The sequence below is a fragment of the Oryzias latipes genome, chromosome 17, assembly GCF_053564925.1.
Source record: "Oryzias latipes strain Hd-rR chromosome 17, Olatipes_Hd-rR_3.1".
Lineage (NCBI taxonomy): Eukaryota > Metazoa > Chordata > Actinopteri > Beloniformes > Adrianichthyidae > Oryzias > Oryzias latipes.
The window spans coordinates 12,901,361-12,915,249 of NC_136253.1; the positions used below are offsets into that span (position 1 = coordinate 12,901,361).

At 41.4% G+C, this 13,889-nt stretch overlaps 1 long non-coding RNA gene across 4 annotated transcripts; it reads left to right on the forward strand.

Annotated features, from left to right (window-relative positions):
- The first annotated feature begins 982 nt into the window (after positions 1-982).
- On the forward strand, positions 983-7,888 carry LOC144986691 (uncharacterized). 4 transcript variants are annotated; one of them, XR_013650545.1, is made up of 6 exons: positions 983-2,946; positions 3,367-3,432; positions 3,743-3,866; positions 3,939-4,098; positions 4,898-4,990; positions 5,600-7,888. It is a non-coding gene; the product is annotated as an uncharacterized LOC144986691 (long non-coding RNA). The 4 variants fall into 4 exon arrangements; XR_013650544.1 differs by having other exon boundaries at positions 985-2,676; positions 3,949-4,098; XR_013650542.1 differs by having other exon boundaries at positions 986-2,676.
- Positions 7,889-13,889: the final 6,001 nt, after the last annotated feature.

Here is a 13,889-nt window from a genome sequence, read left to right on the forward strand (position 1 = left end):
CCTACTATCAAGTCAACAGAACAGATAGTCTGACTCTGAGAGGGAAAGCAGGTAGAAGGACGAGGAAAGAGAGGATGAGACTCACCGCTTCTGATTCCAGACCCACAGCACACTGCTGCTTCCAAACAAGGAAATGAATCATTTTTCATTCAGAAAATGAGTATATTTTATTGACTGCACTGGATCATGTAAAACAATGAAAATGTAATTAATAAATTAAAGCCGCAAGCGGCGTTGTATGGTTGTATTTGCCGAAAATTCATTTTCAATTTATCCTAGATTTGTGCCAATTTTGGTGAGTTCTGGTATGTGGCGGGGGTCAAATTTGATGTCAAAGACGCCGTTAGAAAGAAGAATAAAAAAACATTTGAAAAAAAATATTGAAGTTTTTGCGGTTTTTGCAGATGAAGTTCAGACAGGACTTAGTTACCCTCTTAAAACAAACACACTGATAACAATGTGTGATTTAGATTTAATGAACAAAACTGAATGTAATCATCTGACATGATTCTCTAAAGGCTGACTAAGCATTGACAGCTATGTGGACTTTTCTGGAGGTTTAGCAGGTGGACAAAAGGACAGAAGATGGTGAGCAGTCCATCAAGGAATCATCTGGAACAAACAAACTGTCAGAACTTTGCCAGATCCACAGTCTTCTTTGTTTTGTGTGTTTCTCTGAGCAGCTGCTAATCACTGCATTGAAAGCAGACTGAAAGCTCAGCTTTTTCAGACTCACTGATTTCTGAGTTTCTGTGTCTGCAGAAGCTGTCACTCTGGTTTCTGCATTCAGGAAACTCAGAAAGAGATCATTTATTCTCCACACATTTGGACAAAGGAACAAAGGAATTAGAACAGGTTCATGATTTCAGGATTTCATTTCATTTCCTGCAGAGTCAAGCCATGAGTTTCTTTTAGAACTACAGTCATGTGCAGACGCTTTTTTCCCTGCTCCTGCTGCTTCCTGCTTTATTTGCTTTTTAATCATTTAATTAATCATTTTTAATCAGTTTACTTCTTCCACACATCCTGGAATATCAGACTGGTCATCCTTTTTTGTGACTTCTACCTATACAAATCAATATTTTTGACAAGCCAGCGACATGTCCGGAAGAGGAAGAAAAACAAACTCCCACTGTGAACGCTGTCGGATCTACCAACAAGAAATAAAAGAGCTACAAACACGGATATTTACTTTGGAAACTGAAAATGGACTTCACAAGACCCTTCCAGTAACATCGGGTGGTAAGAAGCCTGCTCTTACCACAAACGAGAAGAATAACAGTGACATAGACCTGAGTGATGTTGTGTCCTTTCCAAAACTTTGTGCGGAGGAACTCTGTGTTAAGCCAAAGCGTAAAGATGACAGAACATCCGAAATAAAGCTCACAAACAGATTTTTACCCCTAACACAATGTGATATTGAAGAACACAGTGAAATTGGACCACAGAGAAGGAGTCATAATGTTGGCAACAAAGCACAGGCAGAAAGAAAATCTGTGCCAAACGTCAAGGTCAGAGATACGCTGCTGCTTGGAGATGGCGCTATCAGTGGAGTCAGCCACAGAAGAATGCAAACTTTATGTTGCCCAAGTTCTACTGTTCCAGTGATTACAGGACTCTTATCTAAAGTCTTGTACCAAGGAGTTAAACGAATAATCATCCATGTAGGTGCTGTCGATATCAGAAAAGAACAGTCCGAACGTTTGAAAAAAGACTTCATCAAGTTATTTGAAGAGATTGACAAAGTAGAGGTTGAAGCATTCATCAGTGGACCTCTTCCTAACATCGATGGGGTGTCACTCAAGTTCAGCCGTCTGTTTCAGCTGAACAATTGGCTCTCCAGAGAGTGTGCTTCCAGAGGATTGCATTACATTGAGAACTTCAATACATTCTGGAAGCGAAAGGACCTTTTCATGGGAAGAGGCCCACACCTGAACAGAGGTGGAGCAAGAGAGTTAGTGAAGAACCTCCTCCACGCTCTGGGGCATAGAGGCCAAGGCCCTGAAAAGGCAGCAAGGAAGGACCGAGCCAGTGTCCCAGGAACCACAGCACAACGGCAACAACAACTACCTCCACCAACACCGGTCAATGACTTGGATCCGGCAGCACCAGCACCACAACCACCTCCACCTAAGGACTCAGCTCCACCAGCATTACAGCAACCACCTCCATCTAAGGACTCACCTGCACCAGCACCACAACAACTACCGCCAGCTAAGGACCCAGCTGCAGAACCACAACAACAACCACCAGATTTGGCCCCAGAAATTCCACCATCTGACCAGCTGTGGGCGCCCCCTGCTACATCTACTCCCAGTGAAGACTCACTTTCCTTTTCGTCCCCCCCACTTTCCCCCATGGCCCTACACTGTAAACCCGGATTTCATATCTAATCAAACATTTTAAGTATAATCTACTTACATGGCTCAAATCGATTAAGTTTTGATTGCATTACTAGCAGATGTAAGTATGTTATACTAATTTTTAGACCTAGTTGAGCCAGTGAAAATTTTTAAGTGAAATAGCTTAAAATTCTCAAGTTTTAGTCATGCAATGCATGATGGGAACATGATCGCTGTCACTTTGCCGCCGTATGCATCTGTGCTTTTTGCCGAGAAGACGTCACTTTTTCGCCGCGTACCGGACAGTCCAGTCTGCAAAAACTCGCCACAGACGGTAAGTAACTTTGATTTAGCTAACGTTGCTCCTAAGTCATTCAACTTATTGATTCCGTGTTTGTGTGTTGATACAAGGGGATGCTGGTGAGTAGTGGGAGGACGGTAGCTTATCCAGGTCGGCAGCCATTTTCACCTGCTAGCTAACGTTACAACAAGTTTTTTTTTTTTTTTTTTTCACTTGGTGCGCTGTTTGTGAGAAGTCCAAGTGAATCAGTTTGACGTCGACGGACATTAACATTGTCACCCGTTAAGGTACTCAACTAGCTAAGTAAGTCACTTTTATCACCGGAGGGGCTTTTTATGCGTAACTTTAGAGAAAAAGACGTACTTTTTAAGTTCAACGGACATCACCGTGACCGTAACCACCTGTTTGATGGCTTAACATTAGCTAGCCAAATTGCCCTTTTTTTTTGCTTGACGCGCTGTTTGTGAACTTGGAAAACTGTCGTTTTAATCAGTTCAACGGGACAATTTTAACCTCTGTAGCGTCTTAGCGGGCGCCGCCCGGCTTTGAACTGCCTCTCTGCAGATTAGAGGCGCCGCGGGCGAAAACCACGCACATGATTCATGGCGGCGGGGATGGGAGCGCAACGTTATACCTTTTTTCGTACTGGAGGAGCTTTTGTGAGCAGTGTAAAGCTGTTGTTGTAACCAGTTCAACTAGACATTTTTCCACCTGTAATTTTAGCATCTTGGTGGTGACACGGCCCGATCCACGCTGAGCGAGAGACACGCACTCGGTGGGAAGAAGAGTGTAAGCGACCACATTGCATTGTTTTTTCCTAGTATTAACGTTAAATGTAAATGACTTTGACCATTCATTTTATTATTGTCTTATGCATGACATGTTTTGCATTAGTGATTATTTTACCTCCAAGCACTTAATAGAAAGTGAATTGCAACCGGATTATGACTGAGTATATAGCAATAATGTTACACCCCTAACAATTACATTATATCTTTAATGTTAGCTACTTTGAAAATACAGGTATATTGGTCAATAGACCACTGTAGCTTATATAAGTTCCCTTGTCTCTTATTTTCTTTGTTTTATTGTGTTGCAGGTCATAGGAAGAGATTCCTTTGAAACCAGTATCCTGATATTGGAAGTTGTCCAAAACAAGCCTGCCATCAGCCAGATGTTACATCGATGGCCAGCTCTTTTCACAGAGTGTAATACAAAAAGATGTATGTGTCACTGTAATGTTAAATACAATTTGTCCATAGATTCTTGTTTTTAGCTTCATATGCAATTCATAGTTTGTTTCAGGTTTATTACGAGTTCTCCAGAGTGGTGGGGAAAAGTCTGCAAGATAATTTCTTTGAACTTGACCGTTTCTCTCCGAGGTTGATCGACATCTTTCGGAAGAAGAAAGGCCTTACCGGCCAGCTTTTGGCTGAGCTTTTACGTCAGACAAAGGTGGGTTTGACTACATTAGTCTACTACATCTTTCCTTCTCTGTTCATCTCAATTTGTCTCTTATTTCTCCTCTGCTCTTTATCTTTTTATTTCTGTCTTTTTCATTCTTACCTTCTCATTTCCCTTCCTTAATCGTCTCCTTTTCTCTCTTCATTACCTAATTTTCTTTTTTGTCCTCTCCATTTTCCTCTCCTTTTGTCTTCTTGTACATAATCATTGTGATGAATTTCTGGAATTTATTTGATAAATACCTGTGCAGTGTTTCCCACATAATTAGATTATATTAGTGGTGGTGTTTGGGGATTAAGGCACAACAAAAGGATTAAATATATCATATATTTGTATTGACAAATACACATTTCCACTGCCAACACTTAGTGTCGGATAACTTAAAGACATTGCTATTGCTACATTGCCATGCCATTGCTCCACTTTCTATGACCGCTCTACAGACTTCTTGTTGCAAATTTCACTCACACACACATACACACGCCGACATGGAGGTGGACACACTCACAAACATGGAGATTGAGGTGGACACATTCACACCAAAACAGAACAACCTGGAGGTAGTTACACACAAACTCACACACACACTCAAACTTACTGACACGCTCGCTCACACACACACACACATTCAAAAAGACTCACACACACACTTCACATTCACACACACTCAAAGTCAGACACACATAGGCTCACACACACACAGGCCACCACAAATTAATGAATGTATGGGAAACCCTGATGTGAGTATCCTTAGCAAGATATTTCAACTCTTGTGTCCACTATTTTGCAGACCACTGAGCCAACAGACATCAGGTGCCCATGTCTTTGGGGACTGCCTGTCATCTTGGCGGATGATTCTTCTCCCTTCATCAGGACATGCTTTGTAAGTTAATTTGTTTTTGAAAATGTTGCAGGTGCATGCTCCTTTTGTCTCCTTTTTAGCTGTTAATGAAAACTGCCATTCATTTTCAAAATTTTTTGATCAGCATCAGTGTCTCCATTAAGTCTCTATTTTATGGCAGAGCAAAGATAGTTTACTCACTTTCAGTCCCAGTCCTATTGAAAAGGTTGAAAATTGCTCCCAATAACTATAGTTGAATGAATCTTTTTACAATTTCCCAATTAGTTTTTTAACTTTACTGGCACCAGTTGGAACTTGTGAAAATGTTTTTGGGTTTAAAACTCAAATGGGGAGTTCTGATTGCACTTGTTAGGTTCTGGTTGCTCCATTGAAAAAAACATTCAGCACTGCTGTGACTCAAAGTCAGTAAACTACATATTTTGGGCAAAGTGTTGCAACCTGTACAGATCTGAATATGCCATTTGATAAAAATTCAATATTGTCCTTTTAATATAAATTACTTCCAGTGTGGTTTATGTTGTACAATGCTGTTCATTATGAACAGTCACATGTTATTTTTTTTTGCACAAAAGTCATTTTCTAACTGGCATGTTTATGTTCTCTCCTTGTCAATGTTTCTTTCAATGATAGGATGTAACTGAGAAGGACTCGTACAGTGAAACTTCAGTGGGAATTCTCTGCTTTGGTTAAGAAAATACCCAGCTCAACCCATCCAGAGTAGGGATCATCTTGGAAGGGTCTGTGGTAATGGATGAACTGTCAAACCTACCTCAGGCCTTCTGTGTCCTTTTTGGACTGATCTATGCCCTACACCTGGACTACCCCAAGTGCATGAAAAACCCTTTCAATTTTATTCAGCAAGTAATGCTCAAACTGGTTAAAAGTGAGCTGGTACCCAAAATTAAAACTTTGAAAAATCAGCTGGAAGCATATATCGGGTCAAAATGGCCCTTCGACTGTTTTAGATTTGTTTGCCACAGTTTGTAATGTTGGACTTTTATGAAAACATGTTTATTGTTGTGTGAAGTTTGGGATACATGTGTTCTGTGGTATTTGCACTGTTTTTTTTTTTTTTTGCACAAGATTCCATGACGCAGGCTTTAAAAAAATAATTTCAAATGAGTTGGGTATTTTAGTTACATTGCAGTACCAACTAAAAGCTAAAACATTTCCCAGATAGGAGTGTAAGTTACAATACAGTTTTAATGTGATTTGTTGTAATAATGATGTACACATGCTTGAGGACAATAAGTGTTTTTGTTGGCATGATGGTGCTTTGTTTTTTGCGATGTTCAGGGCATGAATGACACATTTTGCCACTGTTTCTGGCTTATGATTCAAAGTTGTTAAAGCAGGGACAACAACCCTGTAACTTCTTGCTGTTTTTAAATAAAACAGTTAAAAAAAGACTTGTGTTGCATATTTTTCTTAATTTAAACGTTCTAGTTTAACACATGCAATGAATACAAAAGTTTAGTTACTTCAACTTAAAATAGCAAGTGGAGTTCATGTGACAATGTAATTGATATTACAAGAGATTGTAAGTGAAATCAACTTGGCATTTAGTATTTTAAACTTAAAATAATAATTCCACCCTTTCATGCATTTAAGTTAAATGTACTCAAGTTTTCATAACCCATTACTTAAAAATTTTAAGGCAACCGGTTTCCTCAAATTTTTTAAGTAAATTCAACTTATCCGGGCTTACAGTGTACCTAGCCATTTTGATAGCCTCATTAAGTCAGGAATTAAGATGGCTCCCCTAACACCTGTGAGCCTCACACCACACAGGAGCTCTCCTACCCCTCCAGCGCCCCCTCCTCATCCTTCACCCAAAGTCCCTCCAACACGGCCTTCATCCAAACCCCCTCCAACACGCCCCCTCCGTCGTTCACCCAAATCCCGTCCAGCTCCCACTCCTCCCGGTCCATCACCCAAACTACCCTCAACTCAACCTCTCCTGCGCGCCTCTAGACGTACTATTCCCCGGAGCTAGGATGAAACGGGCCCCCAGTGTCCTAGGAAAGGTTATGTCAAACTGGGGCCCTGTGATGAACAGCTTCCTTCTGGTGCTATACCTGTAGTTGCACCACGTAGAATGCAAAAAAGGGCAGTTAGACTGTCCAATCAAAGAAATCTAGTTCACATCCCTTGCAAGAAGGTTTTGACCAGTCCCAAGGAAACTAATCTCAAACTTGCTGCACTCAATGTCAGATCTTTATGCAACAAATCATTTTTAATCAATAATCTTATCTCTTCTTTTAATCTTGATTTTATGTTTTTAACTGAAACATGGCTTGACAAAAACACAGGAAACATAGTTCTAGTCGAATCAACTCCCCCCAACTACAAACATGAATCGGAAATACGAGAAAATAAAAAGGGTGGAGGCGTTTCTGCACTGTTTAGAGATAATATTGCAACCCGCAGACTATCATTTGGTGTGTTTTCATCATTTGAGTATGTGTCCTTTAAGATTGAGTTAAAACAAACTCCTCCCTTACTCTGCATAGTTATGTACAAACCTCCTCAGCACAGCCAAAGTTTTATTGATGATTTCACTGAAATGCTCTCAGTTGTGTGCACAGACTTTGATGGTCTAGTCATTACAGGTGATTTTAATGTTCATGTTGATAATGTCAATGACAGAAATGCAAAAGAGCTCAATGCTGTCCTTGAAACCTTTAGTCTAATTCAGCATGTGAGTTGCCCCACCCACAGCAGAGGGCACACTCTGGACCTGCTCATCACAAGGGGGGTTACTATTTACAATGTCAGTGTGGTTGATGTCGCCCTCTCTGATCATTTCTGTGTATTCTTTGACCTGTCTGTTGCTCCCAAACCACCGCCTGGCCCTGCAGTTGTCCAAAGGAGACAAATAAATGAGAGCACTAGGGCACAGTTTGTAGAAATGATAAACCCTGAAAACGTCTCTGGTGCCAATGTTGATGAAATGCTGAATTCTGTTACTTCTAGCATCTTGAATGTTCTGGATGCCATTGCCCCTATGAAAGTTCAATTGAGAAAACATAGACAGAAAGCTCCCTGGAGGAATGATGATCTAGTCAGGGCACAGAAACAACAGTGCCGCAGAGCCGAGCGAAAGTGGCGCAAGTCAAAACTCCAGGTTCATTATGGAATATATAAGGCGGAGTTGTACGCTTATAACCAGATCTTATGCAGAACAAGGGAAAGGTACTTCTCTGAAATAATTGGAAGTTGCAGCAGCAACTCTCGTATCCTGTTCACAACAGTTAACAGATTAACTAACCCTCCAACCCAGCTACCAATAGAATTGGTTTGTACACCTAAATGTAATGAGTTTGCTGTATTTTTCAATGACAAGGTTCAGGGCATTAAAAAAGCCATCAACTCCACAACACATATAACTATCGAACGGCCACCTACTCACTCTAAGCTGACTCACTTTATACCTGTCACTGACCAAACTGTCCAAGAGACCATCACCCGTCTGAGCTCGTCTACATGCTGCCTTGATGTGTTACCCACTAGATTTCTAAAGTCTGTCTTGAACAGTGTGTTGCCATCAATTACTCAGATAGTTAACATGTCTCTTCAATCTGGAATATTTCCAGAGGCATTAAAAACTGCAGTCATTAAACCTCTCCTGAAGAAAAACGGTCTTGATCCCACTGTACTGAATAATTACAGACCTATCTCTAATCTGCCATTTTTAGGAAAAGTCCTTGAAAAAGTTGTCTACCAACAGCTCACTGACTTTCTCTTATTAAACAATTCGTTTGATGTTTTCCAGTCAGGTTTTAGACCCCATCATAGCACAGAAACTGCTCTTATCAAGGTAACCAACGACATCCGCCTGAACACTGATGATGGCAAAGTCTCTGTCTTAATCCTGCTAGACCTGAGCGCTGCCTTTGATACTGTTGATCATGGGGTCCTTTTGCACAGACTCCAAGACTGGGTTGGCATCTCTGGATCTGCCCTAAGTTGGCTCAAGTCTTATCTAGAAGACAGGAAATATTTTGTTGAAATTGGGAGTTGTGTCTCAGACTACATGGGCTTGAATTGTGGTGTGCCCCAGGGATCGATCCTGGGACCCCTTCTGTTCAACCTCTACATGCTGCCACTAGGGCAGTTATTACACAGTAATAACATATCTTATCACAACTATGCAGATGATACTCAGATCTATGTGTCACTGACAACAGGTGAATATGGGCCGGTGGATTCTCTCAACCACTGCCTCCAACAAATCAGCGCGTGGATGCAGAACAACTTTCTCCAGCTAAACTCAGACAAGACCGAAGTTATTGTTTTTGGCCCACAGAAACAAAGAGAAATTGTCAGCAGCTACCTTCATTCTCTGTCTCTTAAACCCTCAAATCAAGTCAGAAATCTAGGGGTAATCATGGACTCTGACCTGAACTTTAACAGCCATATCAAGTCAGTAACATCAGCGGCATTTTACCACCTGAAAAACATTGCCAAAATCAAAAACATAATCTCAAAGCGAGACCTGGAGATACTTATTCATGCATTTGTCTCCAGTAGGTTAGACTACTGTAACGGCCTGCTCACCGGCCTGTCCAAACGAGCTGTAAAACAGCTTCAGTACATCCAGAATGCTGCTGCTCGAGTCCTGACCAAAACCAGGAAGTATGATCACATTAGCCCTGTGCTCAGGTCTTTGCACTGGCTCCCTGTACCTGAAAGAATAGACTTCAAAGCAGCTCTGCTTGTGTACAAGTCTCTCCATGGCCACGCACCAAAGTACATCTCTGACATGTTAGTGCCATATGAACCATCTCGTACTCTGAGGACCTCAGGGGCCAGCCTCCTGTTGATTCCCAGAGTCAGAACTAAACAAGGGGAATCAGCGTTTCAATATTCTGCAGCTAAAATCTGGAACAGCCTCCCTGAAGGCGTAAGACAGGCCTCTTCTGTGTTCATGTTCAAATCTAGACTTAAAACATTTCTGTTTAGCCGTGTATATGACTGAAAGGTCCTATCTGCACCTTTCTTTCCTTTCCTTCCTTTCTTTTTAAATCTTTTTTTTTTTTTTCCTTTTCTTTTAAAGTAAATTTTATGTTGATTATTTCTATGATTTATTGTGATTTTAATGCATTTTTCTGTTTTGTGAAGCACCTTGAATTACTTTGTGTACGAATTGTGCTATACAAATAAACTTGCCTTGCCTTGCCTTGCCATGATTTCATGTCTGGATTCATTGTGTGTGGGGTCATGGGGTCAATGTAAAACCCTTTGAACTTTGTGTCATAAAAATCTCTTTTTGTTTTACAAATAAAGTTTGATTTGATTTGATTGTGTTTTCATTTGGTGCCTTAATTCTCAGTTCAGTGAGTTTATGAGTCTGTGTGAGATGGAGGTGAAACATGTGAACCTGGCTGTGGTTTCCTGCTCTCTTTCTGTCACAAACACTAACATCTGTTCATCTGCAGGTTTTTGTTCAGCCTGCAGGGATCATTTTTCACTGTGGATACCAGCAGCTGCAGTAGTAGGAGGCTGAATGATCCACTTTGACTTTATTTATCTTCAATTCACATCCACTCTGGGTTTTTTCAGCTGTGAAATCATCTTGTTGAGGATGATTATAAGGTTTATTGATTCCACAACTGCTTTCTTGATAATTAAGAATTATTTTAAATGTTTCTGTTTCTTTCTTCTGATACCAGTATCTGTAGCTACCACACTCCTGAATTCCTCCACAGCTGAAAGAGACACTTTGACCAACTCTCCTGGTCAATGTTAAATCCTCCTGAATCAGTTCTGCTGCCATGGCAACCAGTGCTGCAGAGACACAGACAGACAGGTGAAGGTCAGGATGACAGTGTTTGTTCCAGGTAGACCTGGTTGGCTCCTGATTGGCTGCAAACACTCACCTGAACACAGACAGCACAGAGCAGCAGCTGGGAGGAAAAGCATTTTGTTCAGCCGTGTTTCCTCTGCTCAACCTGAGGAGAAGTGGTGTTCGGATGCAGCTGAGGACAAAGAAGGACCTGAGAGCTGTGAGATGAGAGCAGGACCACGTTCTTTGGGACTCCTCCTCCAAGCTCCCATCAGCCCCTGCAGCTCACAGAGAAGACTGCTGCTGCAGACGGACAGCTCAGCTGAAGCTGCTGTGTGGTTTCATCTTCCTGATTTGAATCTGACAGCAGATGAAGAGAATCTGGGTCACATGATGCACAAACACTCCAACACATTCATGTTCCACAAACACACTCAGCTTGATGCTGAACTCACAAACACACACTGTTGTCTGCTGTTTAACAGCTGTGGAGAAAATACACAAGTATCAATTCATGTTCTGTTTCTTGATGAATCTCTGTGATCCATGATGAACTCATGTTGATGCTGGAAGCTTCTTGAAATGTTTTCTACACTGTTTATGTGTAGTGTTTAATCCACAAACATCGACAGACCAAATGATGACCTTTGACCTTTTCCTTCTTTAATGTAGTTGGATTTACAGTAGAAGATACATCCATGCCTGTTTTGCACATGTGTCTGTGTGTGTGGTTCTACAACAGAATAAAGAAAACAAATAATACAATTATAAATGAACCAAATTCAATAACCAAACCCAAAATAATAATATTCATGAGCCAATAATTTAGCAACAGGATGTCTTCATAATAACCACTTAGCCCAGGGGTGGGCAATTCCAGGCCTCGAGGGCCGGTGTGTCTGCATGATTTCCAGATAGTCTTGCCCTACTCATGGCTGATTACCTGGTTCAGGTGCGTCCAGCCAATTAGAACATGCCAGAGCAGGGTATGCTGGAAAACATGCAGGAATGCGGCCCTCAGTGCCCACCTCTGACTTAGCCTGTTGGATCTGCATTTGGAAACATTCCACAAACCTCTTATAGCATTATTATACCCAGAATATTATACCCAGAAAACTTATGATATTAACTGGAGGAACTAATTAAATCCAATATTCTAGAACTTCTAACCAAAACTAGCTTAACTTGTTAACTGAGCAGAAAATGTCCACACCAAAAAACAAACAGATTTTACTCTAAACAAACACAAACATTGTCTCACTGCTCTTATGGACGCACACTTAAGCTTGGAAACCCAAACTGCTCTTTCAAATATTGTGTTTGCTGCTCTGTTTACTTCTGTTTACAATTTAGAATTGGATTTACTCAAACAACGACGGCGCCCTCTAGTGGTAAACTTCAGAACAACGCCTCAGTCCTCTTAAGAACAGCATTAATGATGTTACGTTTCAAACAACTTTAGTTGTTGTCTATTTTTAGATTTTCTTTCTTCTTGTTCATGATTTTTGGTTTTTATCCTCTCCATCTTCCCCTCTTTACCCTCTCTCCTCTACCCATGATTAGAGACAATGGAAGTGATGATTCATTTAAAGCTCTGAATTCAGAATCCTCATGAAGATAGAAAATATGAATACACATATTTTAGGATTTGGGATTCTATATTTACTGAAACCAATGTCTAAAACAGAAAACAGGAGAATATTTGTCATAATCTGAAAAACAAAAATAATGTTTGTGTGTTTCTTTTGTGTTTGTTTTCAATTGTGTAGCCAGAGTTCATGGTGTGAAGGCTGCAGAGCACAAACACACACATCTGCAGGCAGTTTGTCTGTCAGCAGCATTTCCTGTAATCCAAACCACTGAGAGCAGATTCATATCTGCTGCTGTTCACTCATCAACCTCCCTCCTCTCTGCTCTCTGTCTTTATTCTGCTGCATGGAAACTTTTGACTTGTTGATGTTCTTGAAAGAATCACAAACTTACAGTTAAATGTCTTCAAACAAGAAAATTGTCTTTGAGTTTATTGAGAATATTGTTGCAAATAAAATGTAAGAATATGGATCAATGTGTATAAACAGAAAATGTAAATGAAAAAGCAGAAAACTGCAAAGTTCCATCTCTACAACACAGCTGACACAGTTTGATGAAGGATCTACAGCAAGTCATGAAGAACATTTGAGAACTGTGATCAAAGTGATGAATGAGATGAAAGGAGGAGATTTGATGGAGAGAAAAGACCAGCAGAAAACAGTCATTCAGCATGTCTGGAGTTGGTGGATGCTCCCTTGTTTCTGAGGATCATCAGCAGAGAGAGTCCACAGCAGTACACCAGACTCTTCACTATCAGCACTGAGTACAGCAGGCAGAGCAGCTTCACCCTGCACTCAGACTGGAAGGACAGCTCCACCAGGTCCAGAGGAGGAACAGAGGCTGTTCCCTCTGCTAGAATGCTGGAAGATGCTGGATGGGATGTTGGAGCTGCTGGATGGGATGTTGGAGCTGCTGGATGGGATGTTGGAGCTGCTGTGGAACCTGCAGCTGGAAGTGCAGGAATCTCTGAAACATAGAAAGAGTCAGAAAGAGTCAGCATGAAGCTGAATCTCTGTTGAACACAGTCACCAAGCCTTCATTACCTTGTTGTGTTTGGGCCTCCACTGTGGCCCCCTCATGTTTGACGGAGCAGATGTATTTATAGGAGCTGTCCTCTTGCTGATGGAGCAGCAGGATGGAGGCGCTGCGTCCCGACTCTCTGAGATCCAGCTGCTCTTCAGAGGTCAGGTCCTCCAGTGGTCCGTTGTTCTTCTGTCTTTTCCAGGAGAACTGGACCACAGGAGGAAACATGGCTGAGGCCAGACACAGCAGGGAGCTGCTCCCCTCCACATGGACTCTGGATGCTGCTGGGTACACGCTCACCACGGGCTTCACTACGGACTCATCTGAAGTTTGACAGCAGCAACAAGCAGCACAGACACACACTCACACAGTCAACAGCAGCTTCCAGAAGTGCATTCAGTCTGATCCTGGAAACTCCATGAACTCTGATCACTAAACTCCTCATCAATGCAGCACAAAGTTCACTTCACTCACTGGATTCAGCTTCACATCAAACCGTCATCAGGAGACACGACGGCT